Source organism: Colobus angolensis, unplaced genomic scaffold (genome assembly GCF_000951035.1).
Source record: "Colobus angolensis palliatus isolate OR3802 unplaced genomic scaffold, Cang.pa_1.0 Scaffold389, whole genome shotgun sequence".
Classification (NCBI taxonomy): Eukaryota; Metazoa; Chordata; class Mammalia; order Primates; family Cercopithecidae; genus Colobus; species Colobus angolensis.
In genome coordinates, this window is record NW_012117254.1 from 359851 (window position 1) to 371680 (window position 11830).

Consider the following 11830-nt stretch of genomic DNA (forward strand, 5'->3'; position numbering starts at 1 on the left):
GAGGGCATCTACTGGCTACATTTGCCTGAATACTTTCAAAGTCATGTGTCCAGTGCTTTCTGCCCGTTCTCTTGAGTTTGGTGGAAAGGATTCTCTTTTGCTGCCTGAGTGTCTTAACCCCTCAATACTCTCTTTTCTAGAACAGGCAGAGAAATAAGCACAACAAATCTACATTAGATACAAACTGAGCTTACTGAAAGAACTAAGGTTAGAGAAAAGCACAGCCAATCAGTAGGGATGTCTCAAAAAAACTAGGACGCCTGATTTTGTTCCTGGATCTCCTTTGGAGCATGACTTTGCCACCTGCCTTTCCTGGCATATTGTGTGGTGTATGGCATGCATAATACATAATCCACTGTAGATTAATTTACATTCTTGATTTTATCCATTGGAAAGTTATGTTCCCTTAAGATGGATGAGTAACTGATAAAATATTGTCTTATGAGTTGCAATTTTTGCAGGAAGTTTTGAATGAAAATACAGGGTCCTGCTCTGTTGCTCAGGCTGGGGTGCCATGGTTCATTCATGGCTCACTGCAATCTCGAACTCCCAGGCTCAAGTGATTCCTCCCACCTCAGTCTCTTGACTAGCTGGGCACCACACGCCCAGCTAATTTTTGTGTTTTGCTTTTTGTTTTTTTTAATTTTTGTAGAGAACAGTCTGCCCAAGCAGGTCTCAAACTCAGCCTTACGAGTAGCTGAGACTAAGGTGCATGCCACCGGACCCACGCTCACCTCCTTTATAGGTCTTCAGATACGTGGCTGCTGCCACTTTCACGTTAATCTGACTCCATTTTGTAAAAATACATTTTCTAAGGTAGCCACAACTTCTGTGTTCTCCGTTTAAGTGTGCCCAAATACACATCTTGACATAAACTCCTCATCATTTGAAATCCAAAAAAGCGAAAAACAAACCGAAATAACAACAAAAACCTCAAGGAGATCCTCCGAAAAGCCACTGTTGCCCTCAAAATTCTGAAGTCTGAGATTTCAGGTGCACAAACTGCTTAATCCGCTAAAAGTCAGGCAAACCTCTTGATATGCGCCCACCGCAGCACACCGTCCTCGACCATCGTAATGGAGACGCGCCCAGCCCTACCGGACAAAGCCTGGTGTTCTCACTCGAACCGCGCGCTCAGGCCAGCCTATTCGCGACACCCCAAGCTTTCCTTTCATCCCAACTCTGCTTCAATTTCTCAAAATGTCCAAAGAAAACTCAACGAGTGCCTTCTATGGTGCACCAGCGCTGGTGCCCAATGTGGGAGGAGGTTCAAAATGTTCAGGTCTTCCTCGTGCAACCCCCAGCTATCCACTGCCACCTCTCCCTCTCCCCCTCATCCCAACCAACCTTCCCAGGATGACCACGAAAATGAGGGCCCTGGAGGAAATGTCTCTGATGGAGTAGCTTGAGCTCCTCAGCCACGGAGGGACAAAGGGGCTGGCTCCCAGCCGCCACCCCAAGTCATGTTACTTTGGAGTAGCCTTCATTAACGGACTTCACTCACCCTTGTGGAAGTCTTCACTGCTGGAGGCTGTAGGGACTTGGGATGACTTGAAGCTCCTCCTTGTGGTCTCCAATGAGAGACCAGGAACTGGGTGGGCTCCCGGAAAGTCTGCAAATGAGGAGCAGCTTCTAACTGACTCTTCCCGCAGTGAGCTCCTCAGGGAAGTGCGTGGGCCCCAGAGTGCAAAGCGCGTGGTGGGGGCGTGGCAGAGGGGGGGCAAGCACGGAGGCAGCGTGGCTGCGGAAGTGGGGGGAGGGGTGGTAGCATTTCTCCCCAGATCTCGCGATGTTGGAGCGCGAGCTACCTACTGACTCTGAAACTGAGGATTACCGATAAACCACTTCAACGTAGCCCTTACCTTGTCGAGTCAAAAGGTTCCACCCCAATCCGGGCTCTCCACCCTCCCTGGACCCTGGAGCACTACCTGAGCAGCACTTAATGGAGCCCAGAAAATGTGTGGATCACAGAAAAGAGGGGTCTTTTTGAGTCCAATCACGGCTCTATTGTGGAACTAAAGAAGATAGGACCCCCATCCTGATCTAAGGGGCCTTTGTAGCCTCACAGAGCAAAATGCGACCCTTGTTGAGTATCAAGTCCAGCTTAGCAGGGCATCAGTGGGTGTCTGGAACCCCAGAGGTCAGAGGGAGGGCAACAACTGCACACTGTTCCCCTTGACCTGCTGCCTCATTTAGTATGGTGGTCTCAATCACAAGGCCAGCCTTTTTTTCACACCTCCCAATCCGCCCTCCTCTCTGGCCTTTTCCAGGAGACACACCCACTGAGCTTTGCAGGGTTGCCCTATGTTACACCATTTGATTTCTCCAGTCTGTTTCTAAACACTCACGGGGAAGATGATCTCACAACCTCCCTCACCACTCATTCCAGAGTTGAATAAATCCTCAGTGAGGAATAGATTTAACACTACATGTTATTTTCTTAAACTGACCAATTTTGAGACAAGTTAAAAAGACATTCAAAGAGTTAAAAGATCAAAAACCAACTTTATTTATTTACTTATTTATTTATTTTTGAGACAGAGTCTCGCTCTGTTGCCCAGACTGGAGTGCAGTGGCGTGATCTCGGCTCACTGCAAGCTCCACCTCCCAGATTCATGCCATTCTCCTCCCTCAGCCTCCCAAGTAGCTGGGACTACAGGTGCCCACCACCATGCCCGGCTAATTTCTTTTTGTGTTTTTAGTAGAGACGGGGTTTCACCGTGTTAGCCAGGATGGTCTCCATCTCCTGACCTCGTGATCTGCCCACCTGAGTTTGCCAAAGTGCTGGGATTACAGGCATGAGCCACTGTGCCCGGCCCAAAAACCAACTTTAATTCTGCTGTATCGCTAAGCACAGGAAGAACAAAGTACATATTAATTTAACATCATTACTATTAAACTTTATTCATAATAGTGATAACCCCTGCCCCTCTGACAAGGAGGATATGTCACAGAAAGGGCCCTAGCGCGTTCAGCCTCCTACTCAATCCTTGTAATGTCAAAAGTTGACCACTCTGAAAGGTGGTCTTTGGATGTGTTATTTTCTCCACATCAAAACTGAAGATCAATGAACTTCAGAAACAAGCTCCTAAACCCAGTTTCAGAAGGGACTCATTTTAAAACAGCATGGGTCTTCCTGACAGCATTTTAAATAAAACATTCTGACTCACAGCTGTATCTGCAACCTTCAGTCTCTACAAACAAACTCTAATTATTAAGTGTAAAAGCTTCAGTATGACGTGACATCTGAAATAACCAAGAAATGATAGAGCAAAAAAGTTGTTTAGCGAGGCAGGCATTTATGTAACACTTCTAGGAACCTAAATCACAATGCCCTTCTAGGGGCAGAGAAATCAGGTCTCTTCTTCCCCAACACACATGCAATTCTTGTCCTTAAGCAAATCACTTCCCTTCTTTAAGTGCCATGTTACATGCAAAGGGGTGATAACATGTATGTATGTAATGCTTGTCATTTGTAGAGTATATTGTCTGCATAAATTAACTTTAATTGTAAATTTAGTAATGAGTTGTCAGAAACGACGTTCAAAAAGGATTTTTACATGCTTTTCTCCTGATAAAATCTCAACCAAGCTTCCTCAGAAAGGAGGCATGACTTCCGCCACAAAAGCAGAGAGATTAGCAGCAGCAAAGAACGGGAAGAGTTTGGGCTTAACTATAAATCCTGACCAGTCTTAGAGAACGTAATTAATATCTCTGAAGTCATGGCGTCCTTCTCCTGACAATGGGCCCAGTAATAAATAGTACTTGCCTCACAAAATTGGGATGCTTCAATGGGATGATGCATGCAAAGCACTTAGCAAAGGGCCTGGCAGGAAGGTGGTCCTGGTCAATGAGGCTGTAATTACCACCGGGAACCACAATAGAATACTCACCAAAAGCAGGAAGGGCTTCTAGATGTCCATCCCACCTGAACATGGGATGCAGGATTTGGGGAACTTTGGCCTGAGACTCTAGTGGTCTTTCTTGGAAGTATCATCTTACCTCTGCTCTTTCTCGCAGTGGGGACTGGTCGATATCAAAGACTAGGCACTTGTCTGCAAAGAAAAGACAGTTGTGAGTAGCCTGTACAGCAAGCCCCAAAATTTCATAGAAATCTCTGGAGGAATTCCTTGGAAGACATAAAGGCAAGTGAGGTAAGGTTTTATTTCTATGTGGTCATCAAACTGTCATTTGTTTGGTTCATCCTCAGAGGAGATAAGTATCTCATTTTCACATCTCTTGAGGCAAAACAGAGCAAACTTGTACAAAATCAACATGAAGTCATCTTGGCTTGTAAGAATCCTCACACTTTTGTTCATCTCCAGTTTATTTGAATGCAATTTTGTGGAGCCTTGGTAATATTTCCATTACGTCTGAAATACACTGATCAATGTGTGATTTGAATTTTCCTCAATAGTCCTCCATTTTTCTGGCGGGGGGGGAAGTATGATGTTAATACATAGTGGTGTACCTTAAAGACATCTGCTCTATTTTACTTGTGGAAAAACTTAATGATAAATACATAAAAGGAATTTAAGTAGTGCTATTTTAATTCATTTGGAATTTTTAAAAAAATCAACCAATTAATTCTAGAAGAATCCTTGTTTTGTATCTATACAGTTTTCAGCTCTATTCATCAAACATAGAGTGGGTGACTTCTATTTCGTTACCTACTATAGTCTTCATAATTCCAGGAGTACAAACCGGATATAAGATCCATTTTTAGATGCCAGGTCTCTCCTATATAGCATGATTATTGCTCTCTGGCAAAAATCTCAAAAACAGTCAGGCTTTCTGGTGCTAAAAATGTTCTTTAGGCACAAGAGATGCCATATGAACTGTCCTCTCCTCCATCACTGGCACTGCTTTAGTTCACATCGCCATCAACTCTAGTCTACACTCCTGACTGGAGTTCTTGCTGCCTCCACTGTCGACCCCTCCAAACTGTTCTCCGCCGAGCAGCCATTGTGACCTCTAAAACGAAGTTCATGTCACATCACTTCCATAATGGGAATACTGTCAGCTCCCCTACCGCCACCGCCACCATTTTTGCTTGTTGAGAAAGGCCCAATGCCAGCCTCACCTCCTCTAATATCCCTCCCAGTTATAATGACAGCTTTTCTCTCCTCACTCCGCAACAGGTGAATATACATAACTTTGCTAGAGTTTTTTATTGTTTTGATTTTTATTTCTTAAATATTATCATTAGGGTTGAACATCTTTTTATAGAGTAATAGATCATATATTTCACTAATTTTTTCTTGGTGAATTGCCAATTAATTTCCCTTTTTTTTCTTTTACTTTAAGCTCTGGGATACATGTGCAGAACGCACAGGTCTGTTACATAGGTATACATAGGTATGCATGTGCCATGGTGGTTTGCTGCGCCTATCAACCCGTCATCTAGGTTTTAAGCCCCGCATGCATTAGGTATTTGTCCTAATGCTCTCCCTCTCCTTGCCTCTCAACCCCCAGCAGGCCCCGGTGTGTGATGTCTTTCACCTTGTGTACATGTGCTCTCATTGGTCAACTCCCACTTATGAGTGAGAACATGTAATGGCTCTTTTTTTGTTGTGTCTCTGCCAAGTTTTGGTATCAGGATGATGCTGGTCTCGTAAAATGAATTAGGGAGGAGTCCCTCTTTTTCTATTGCTTGAAATAGTCTCAGAATGAATGGTACCAGCTCCTCTTTCTACCTCTGGTAGAATTCGGCTGTGAATCCATCTGGTCCTGGGCTTTTTTTGGTTGGTAGGCTATTAATTACTGCCTCAATTATAGAACTTGTCATTGGTCTATTCAGGGATTTGATTTCTTCCTGGTTTAATCTTGGGAGGGTGTATGTGTCCAGGAATTTATCCATTTCTCCTAAATTTTCTAGTTTATTTGCATATAAAAGTTTATAGTATTCTCTGATGGTAGTTTGTATTTCTGTGGTATCAGTGGTGATACCCCCTTTATCATTTTTTATTGTGTCTATTTGATTCTTCTCTCTTCTTTATTAGTCTGGCTAGCGGTCTATCTATTTTGTTAATCTTTTCAAAAAACCAGCTTCTGGATTCATTGATTTTTTTGAAGGGTTTTTCATGTCTTTATCTCCTTCAGTTCTGCTGTGATTTTAGTTATTTCTTGTCTTCTGCTAGCTTTTGAATTTGTTTGCTCTTCTCTAGTTCTTTTAATTGTGATGTTAGGGTGTTGATTTCAGATCTTTCCAGCTTTCTGATGCCGGCATTTAGTGCTTTAAGTTTCCCTCTTAACATTGCTTTAGCTGTGTCCCAGAGATTCGGATATGTTGTTTCTTTGTTCTTGTTGGTTTCAAGAACTTCTTTATTTCCGAGTTAATTTCGTTATTTACTCAGGAGTCATTCAGGAGCAGGTTGGTCAATTTCCATGTAGTTGTGCAGTTTTGAGTGAGTTTCTTGATCCTGAGTTCTAATTTCATTGCACTGCTGTCTGAGAGACTGTTTGTTATGATTTCGTTTCTTTTGCATGTGCTGAGGAGTGCTTTACTTCCAATTATGTGGCTTATTTTAGAATAAGTGCCATGTGGGACTGAGAAGAATGTATTTTCTGTTGATTTGGGGTGGAGAGTTCTATAGATGTTTATTAGGTCCACTCGGTCCAGAGCTGAGTTCAAGTCCTGAATATCCTTGTTAATTTTCTGTCTCATTGATCTGTCTAATATTGACAGTGGGGTGTTAAAGTCTCCCACTATTATTGTGTGTGAGTCTAAGTCTCTTTGTAGGTCTCCAAGAACTGTTTTTTTTTTTTGTGAATCTGGGTGCTTCTATATTGGGTGCACATATATTTAGGATAGTTAGTTCTTCTTGTGGCATTGATCCCTTTACAATTATGTAATGCCCTTCTTTGTCTTCTTTGATCTTTGTTGGTTTAAAGTCTGTTTCATCAGAGACTAGGATTGCAATCCTTGCTTTTTATGCTTTCCATTTGCTTGGTAAATATTCCTCTATCCCTTTATTTTGAGCCTATGTGAGTGTTTGCATGTGAGATGGGTCTCCTGAATACCGCACACAGATGGGTCTTGACTCTTTATCCTATTTGCCAGTCAGTGTCTTTTAATTGGGGCATTTAGCCCATTTACATTTAAGGTTAATATTGTTAGGTGTGAATTGGATCCTGTCATCATGATACTAGCTGGTTATTTTGCACATTAGTTGATGCAGTTTCTTCATAGTGTCATTGGTCTTTATATTTTGGTGTGTTTTTGCAGTGGCTGGGACCGGTTTTTCCTTTCCATATTTAGTGCCTCCTTCAGGAGCTCTTATAAGGCAGGCCTGGTGGTGACAAAATCCCTTGGCATTTGCTTGTCTGTAAAGGATTTTATTTCTTCTTAGCTTATAAAGCTTAGTTTGGCTGGATATGAAATTCTGGTTTGAAAATTCTTTTCTTTAAGAATGTTGAATATTGGCCCCTCCTCTCTTCTGGCTTGTAGGGTTTCTGCATAGAGATCTGCTGTCAGTCTGATTGGCTTCCCATTGTAGGTGACCTGACCTTTCTTGCTCTGAGCCCTTAACATTTTTTCCTTCATTTCAACCTTGGAGAACCTGACAATTATGTGTCTTGGGGTTGCTCTTCTAGAGGAGTATCTTAGTGGTGTTCTCTGTATTTCCTGAATTTGAGTGTTGGCCTGTCCTGCTAGGTTGGAGAAGTTCTCCTGGATAATATCCTGAAGTGGGTTTTCCAACTTGATTCCATTCTCCCCATTGCTTTCAGGTACACCAATCAATCATAAGTTTGGTCTTTTCACATAATCCCAAGAAATTTCACATATTTCTTGGAGTCTTTGTTCATTCCTTTTCATTCTTTTTTCTCTAATCTTGTCTTCATGCCTTATTTCAGTAAGGTAATCTTAAATCTCTGATATCCTTTCTTCCACGTGATCAATTCAGCTGTCGATACTTGTGTGTGCTTCACGAAGTTCTCATGCTGTGTTTTTCAGCTCCATCGGGTCATTTATGTTCTTTTCTAAAGTGGTTACTCTAGTTAGCAGTTCCTGTAACCTTTTACCAAGGTTCTTAGCTTCCTTGCATTGGGTTAGAACATGCTCCTTCAGTTCAGAGGAGTTTGTTATTACCCACCTTCTCAAGCCTACTTCTGTCAATTCATCAATCTCATTTTCCATCTACTTTTGTGCCCTTACTGGAGAGGAGTTGTGATCATTTGGAGAAGAGGCATTCTGGTTTTTGGAATTTTCAACCTTTTGTGCTGGTTTTTCCTCATCTTCATGGATTTATCTACCTCTGATCTTTGAGGCTGATGGCCTTTGGAAGGGGTTTTTGTGTAGAGGTCTTTTTTGTTGATGTTGATGTTGTTGCTTTCTATTTGTTAGTTTTTCTTATAATAGTCAGGCCCCTCTTCTGCAGGTCTGTTGTGGTTTGCTGGAGGTCCACTCCACACCCTGTGCACTTGGGTGTCAACAGTGGAGGCTGCAGAACAGCAAAGATTCCTGCCTGCTCCTTCCTCTGGAAGCTTCGTCCCAGAAGGGCGCTGGCCTGATGCCAGCCAGAGCTCTCCTCTATGAGGTGTCTGTCGATCCCTGTTGGGAGGTGTCTCCCAGTCAGGAGGCACGGGAGTCAGGGACCCACTCGAGGAGACAGGCAGCCTGCCCTTTAGCAGCAGAGCTGGTGTGCTGTGGTGGGAGAATTCCCCTTGTCAGGATCAGATGCTCTCTCCAGAGCTCTCAGGCAAGAAAGATTAAGTCCACTGAAGCTGTGCCCACAGCCACCCCTCACCTCAGGTGTTCTGTCCCAGGGAGATGAGAGTTTTATCTGTAAGCCCCTGAATGGGGCTGCTGCCTTTCCTTCAGAGATGCCCTTCCCAGTGAGGCAGAATCTAGAGAAGCGCTCTGGCCATAGCTGCTTTGCCACACTGTGGTGAATTCCTCCCAGTTCAAACCTCCCAGTCTCCTTAGCACTGTCAGGGGAAAACCGTCTACTAAAGCCTCAGTAGTGGCAGATGCCCCTCCCCCTGCCAAGCTCCATCCTCCCAAGTTGCCTCCAGACTGCTGTGCTGACAGTGAGAATTTCAAGCCAGTGGTTCTTAGCTTGTTGGGCTCCATGGGAGTGGGACCCACAGAGGAAGACCACTTGACTTCCTCTGAAAGTGGAAGTGGCTTAAGCCTCCCTTTCCAGCGGAGTGAACGGTTTTGTCTCACTGGTGTTCCAGGTGCCACTGGGGTATGAAAAAATTCTTGCAGTTAGCTCGGTGTCAGCCCAAACAGCCACCTAGCTTCATGCTAGAAACCCAGAGTCCTGGTAGTATAGACACACAAGGGAATCTCCTGGTCTGTGGATTGCAAAAACCATGGGAAAAACATAGTACCCAGGCCAGGTAGCACAGTCCCTCTTGGCTTCCCTTGGCTGGCAGGGCAGGGAGGTCGCCCAGCTCCTTGCACTTCTCATGTGAAGCGACGCCCCATCCTGCTTCTGCTTGCTCTCCTTGAGTTGCACCCACTGCCTAACCAGTCCCAATCAGATGAACTGGGTACCTCAGTTGGAAGTGGAGAAATTATCCACCTTCTGCATCGGTCTTGCTGGGAGCTGCAGAACAGAGCTGTTACTATTTGGCTATCTTGTCTTCACTCCTAGAGTTCTTACTAAATGTTTTGATGTGACCAACTATGGAAGAAACATGTTCTGGCATTGGAATCCAGGAAAAAAAATAAAATAATGCCTTTCAGAAACAGCACTAACTAAAAAGAAATAAATGTTAAAATATGTTCTTAGAGAGCCAAAACCTCTATGATTTCTTCTTCCTCTGCTCTCAATTTAGCAAGAACAAGTTTAGGCCAGGTGAGGTGGCTCATGCCTGTAATCCCAGCACTTTGGGAGGCCAAGGTAAGCAGATTACTTGAGGTCAGGAGAGTTCGAGACCAGCCTGGTCAATATGGTGAAACCCTGTCTCTACAAAAATACAAAAATTAGCTGGATATGGTGGTGTGTGCCTGTAATCCCAGCTGCTCAGGGAGGCTGAGGCAGAAGCATGGCTTGAACCCAGGAGGTGGAGGTTGTAGTGAGCCGAGATCGCGCCACTGCACTCTAGCCTGGGTGACAGAGCAAGACTTCATCAAAAAAAAAAACAAAAACAATAATCAAAACCATTGAAAATACCTATGTCCTCTAACCTACAGAGTGTTGATGAACCTCTGAAAAGTCTCTCACAAGGATGAGAGAAGGGCAAAAGTAGGAAATTTACTTGGGGTCTTGCCTTAGTGATCCTGGCATAGCCAAGATGGCCATTATGGATGGTCTCGTCCAAGCCCCTCACTTTCTAATGGAGGACAGTGAAGCCCAGGGAGTTCTTTGGGGAGAATGATCAAATCCCAGGGCTAGAGATTAGTTGTACCCTGATGAGAAGCCCTGGATGCTCCCACTTTATCATGCCCACATGTATTTTGCTCCCACAAAAAGGTTGCTTTGAAACAGCATGAACAGGCTCTAAAGTTGTTCCTAAATTTCCAACAAATAGTAAGATGGTAGACTTAAACCCAGACACATCAATAATTAGATTAAAAGAAAATAGTAGTATGAAAACCTCAATTAAAAGACAAAAATTACCAGACTGGGAAAATAAAGCAATCTGAACTGTAATCTCATATATAGGAAACACCTCTTTTTTTGAGACAGGGTCTCCTTTTGTCACCCAGGCTGGAGTACAGAGGTGCAGTCACAGCTCACTGCTGCCTTGACCTCCTGGGCTCAAGCGTTGTCCCACCTCAGCCTCCAGTGTAGCTGGAACTACATACAGGTGTGCTCCACCACACCGGATACTTTTTTGAATTTTTGGAGAGACAAGGTCTCACTTCGTTGTCCAGGCGTCTTGAACTCCTGGACTTAAGCAATTCTCCCATCTCTGCCTCCAAAACTGCTTGGATTATAGGTGTGAGCCATAACATCCAGCCTATAGGAAATGCCTTTAAATACAAAGATGAAGAGAGGTTAAAAGTAGGATGAAAAACAGGTATCACACAAATATTAATTATAAAAAAGATGGAGTAGGTCTATTAATACTAGATAAAATGGACTGCAGGATAAGTAATCTTATCAGGAATAAGAATAACATTTCATAGTAATAAAAGAGTCAGTTCAAGAAGGCATAACAGAGCATCAAAAAGAACAAAATGCTTAGGAATAAACTTAACCAAGGAGGTTAAAGATTTGTGCACTAAAAAGTACAAAATGCTAAAATAAATGCAAGAAGACACAAAAAATGGAAAGGCATCCCCAAGTTCATGGATTGGAAGATTTAATGTTGTTAATATGTCAGTACTATCCAGAGCAATCTACAGATTCATCCCAATCCTTATCAAAACCCTGATGGCAATTTGCAGAAATATAAAAATCTCTCCTAAAATATATATATGGAATCTCAAGAGACATTGAATAACCAAAATAATCCTTTAAAAGAACAAAGTTGAAGGTCTCACACTTCCTGATTCCAAAACTTACAACAAAGCTACACGAATCAAAAGAGTGTAGCCCTGGCATAAAGACAGACATATAAAGAATAAACTAGGCCAGGCGCAGTTGTTCACGCCTGTAATCATTACACTTTGGGAGGCCAGGGCAGGCAGATTGCCTGAACTCAGGTGCTCAAGACCAGCCTGGGCAACACAGTGAAACCCCATCTCTACTAAAATACAAAAAATTAGCTGGGCATGGCGGTGGGCACCTGTAGTCCTAGCTACTCGGGAGGCTGAGGCAGGAGAATCACTTGAACCCAGGAGGCAGAAGTTGCAGAGAGCCGAGATCATGCCACTGCACTATAGCCTGGGCAACAGGGCTAGACTCCATCTTAAAAAAAAAAAAAAAAA

At 43.4% G+C, this 11830-nt stretch overlaps 1 protein-coding gene across 1 annotated transcript in view; it reads right to left on the bottom strand.

Annotated features, from left to right (window-relative positions):
• PASD1 (PAS domain containing 1) overlaps positions 1-1825 on the bottom strand; it is a 100946-nt gene extending 99121 nt beyond the window's left edge. The window contains exon 1 of the mRNA XM_011954673.1: positions 1505-1825. The gene's annotated coding sequence lies outside the window, so the exon portion shown is untranslated. The remainder of the gene's footprint in view (positions 1-1504) is intronic.
• Between the last annotated feature and the right edge of the window lie 10005 nt (positions 1826-11830).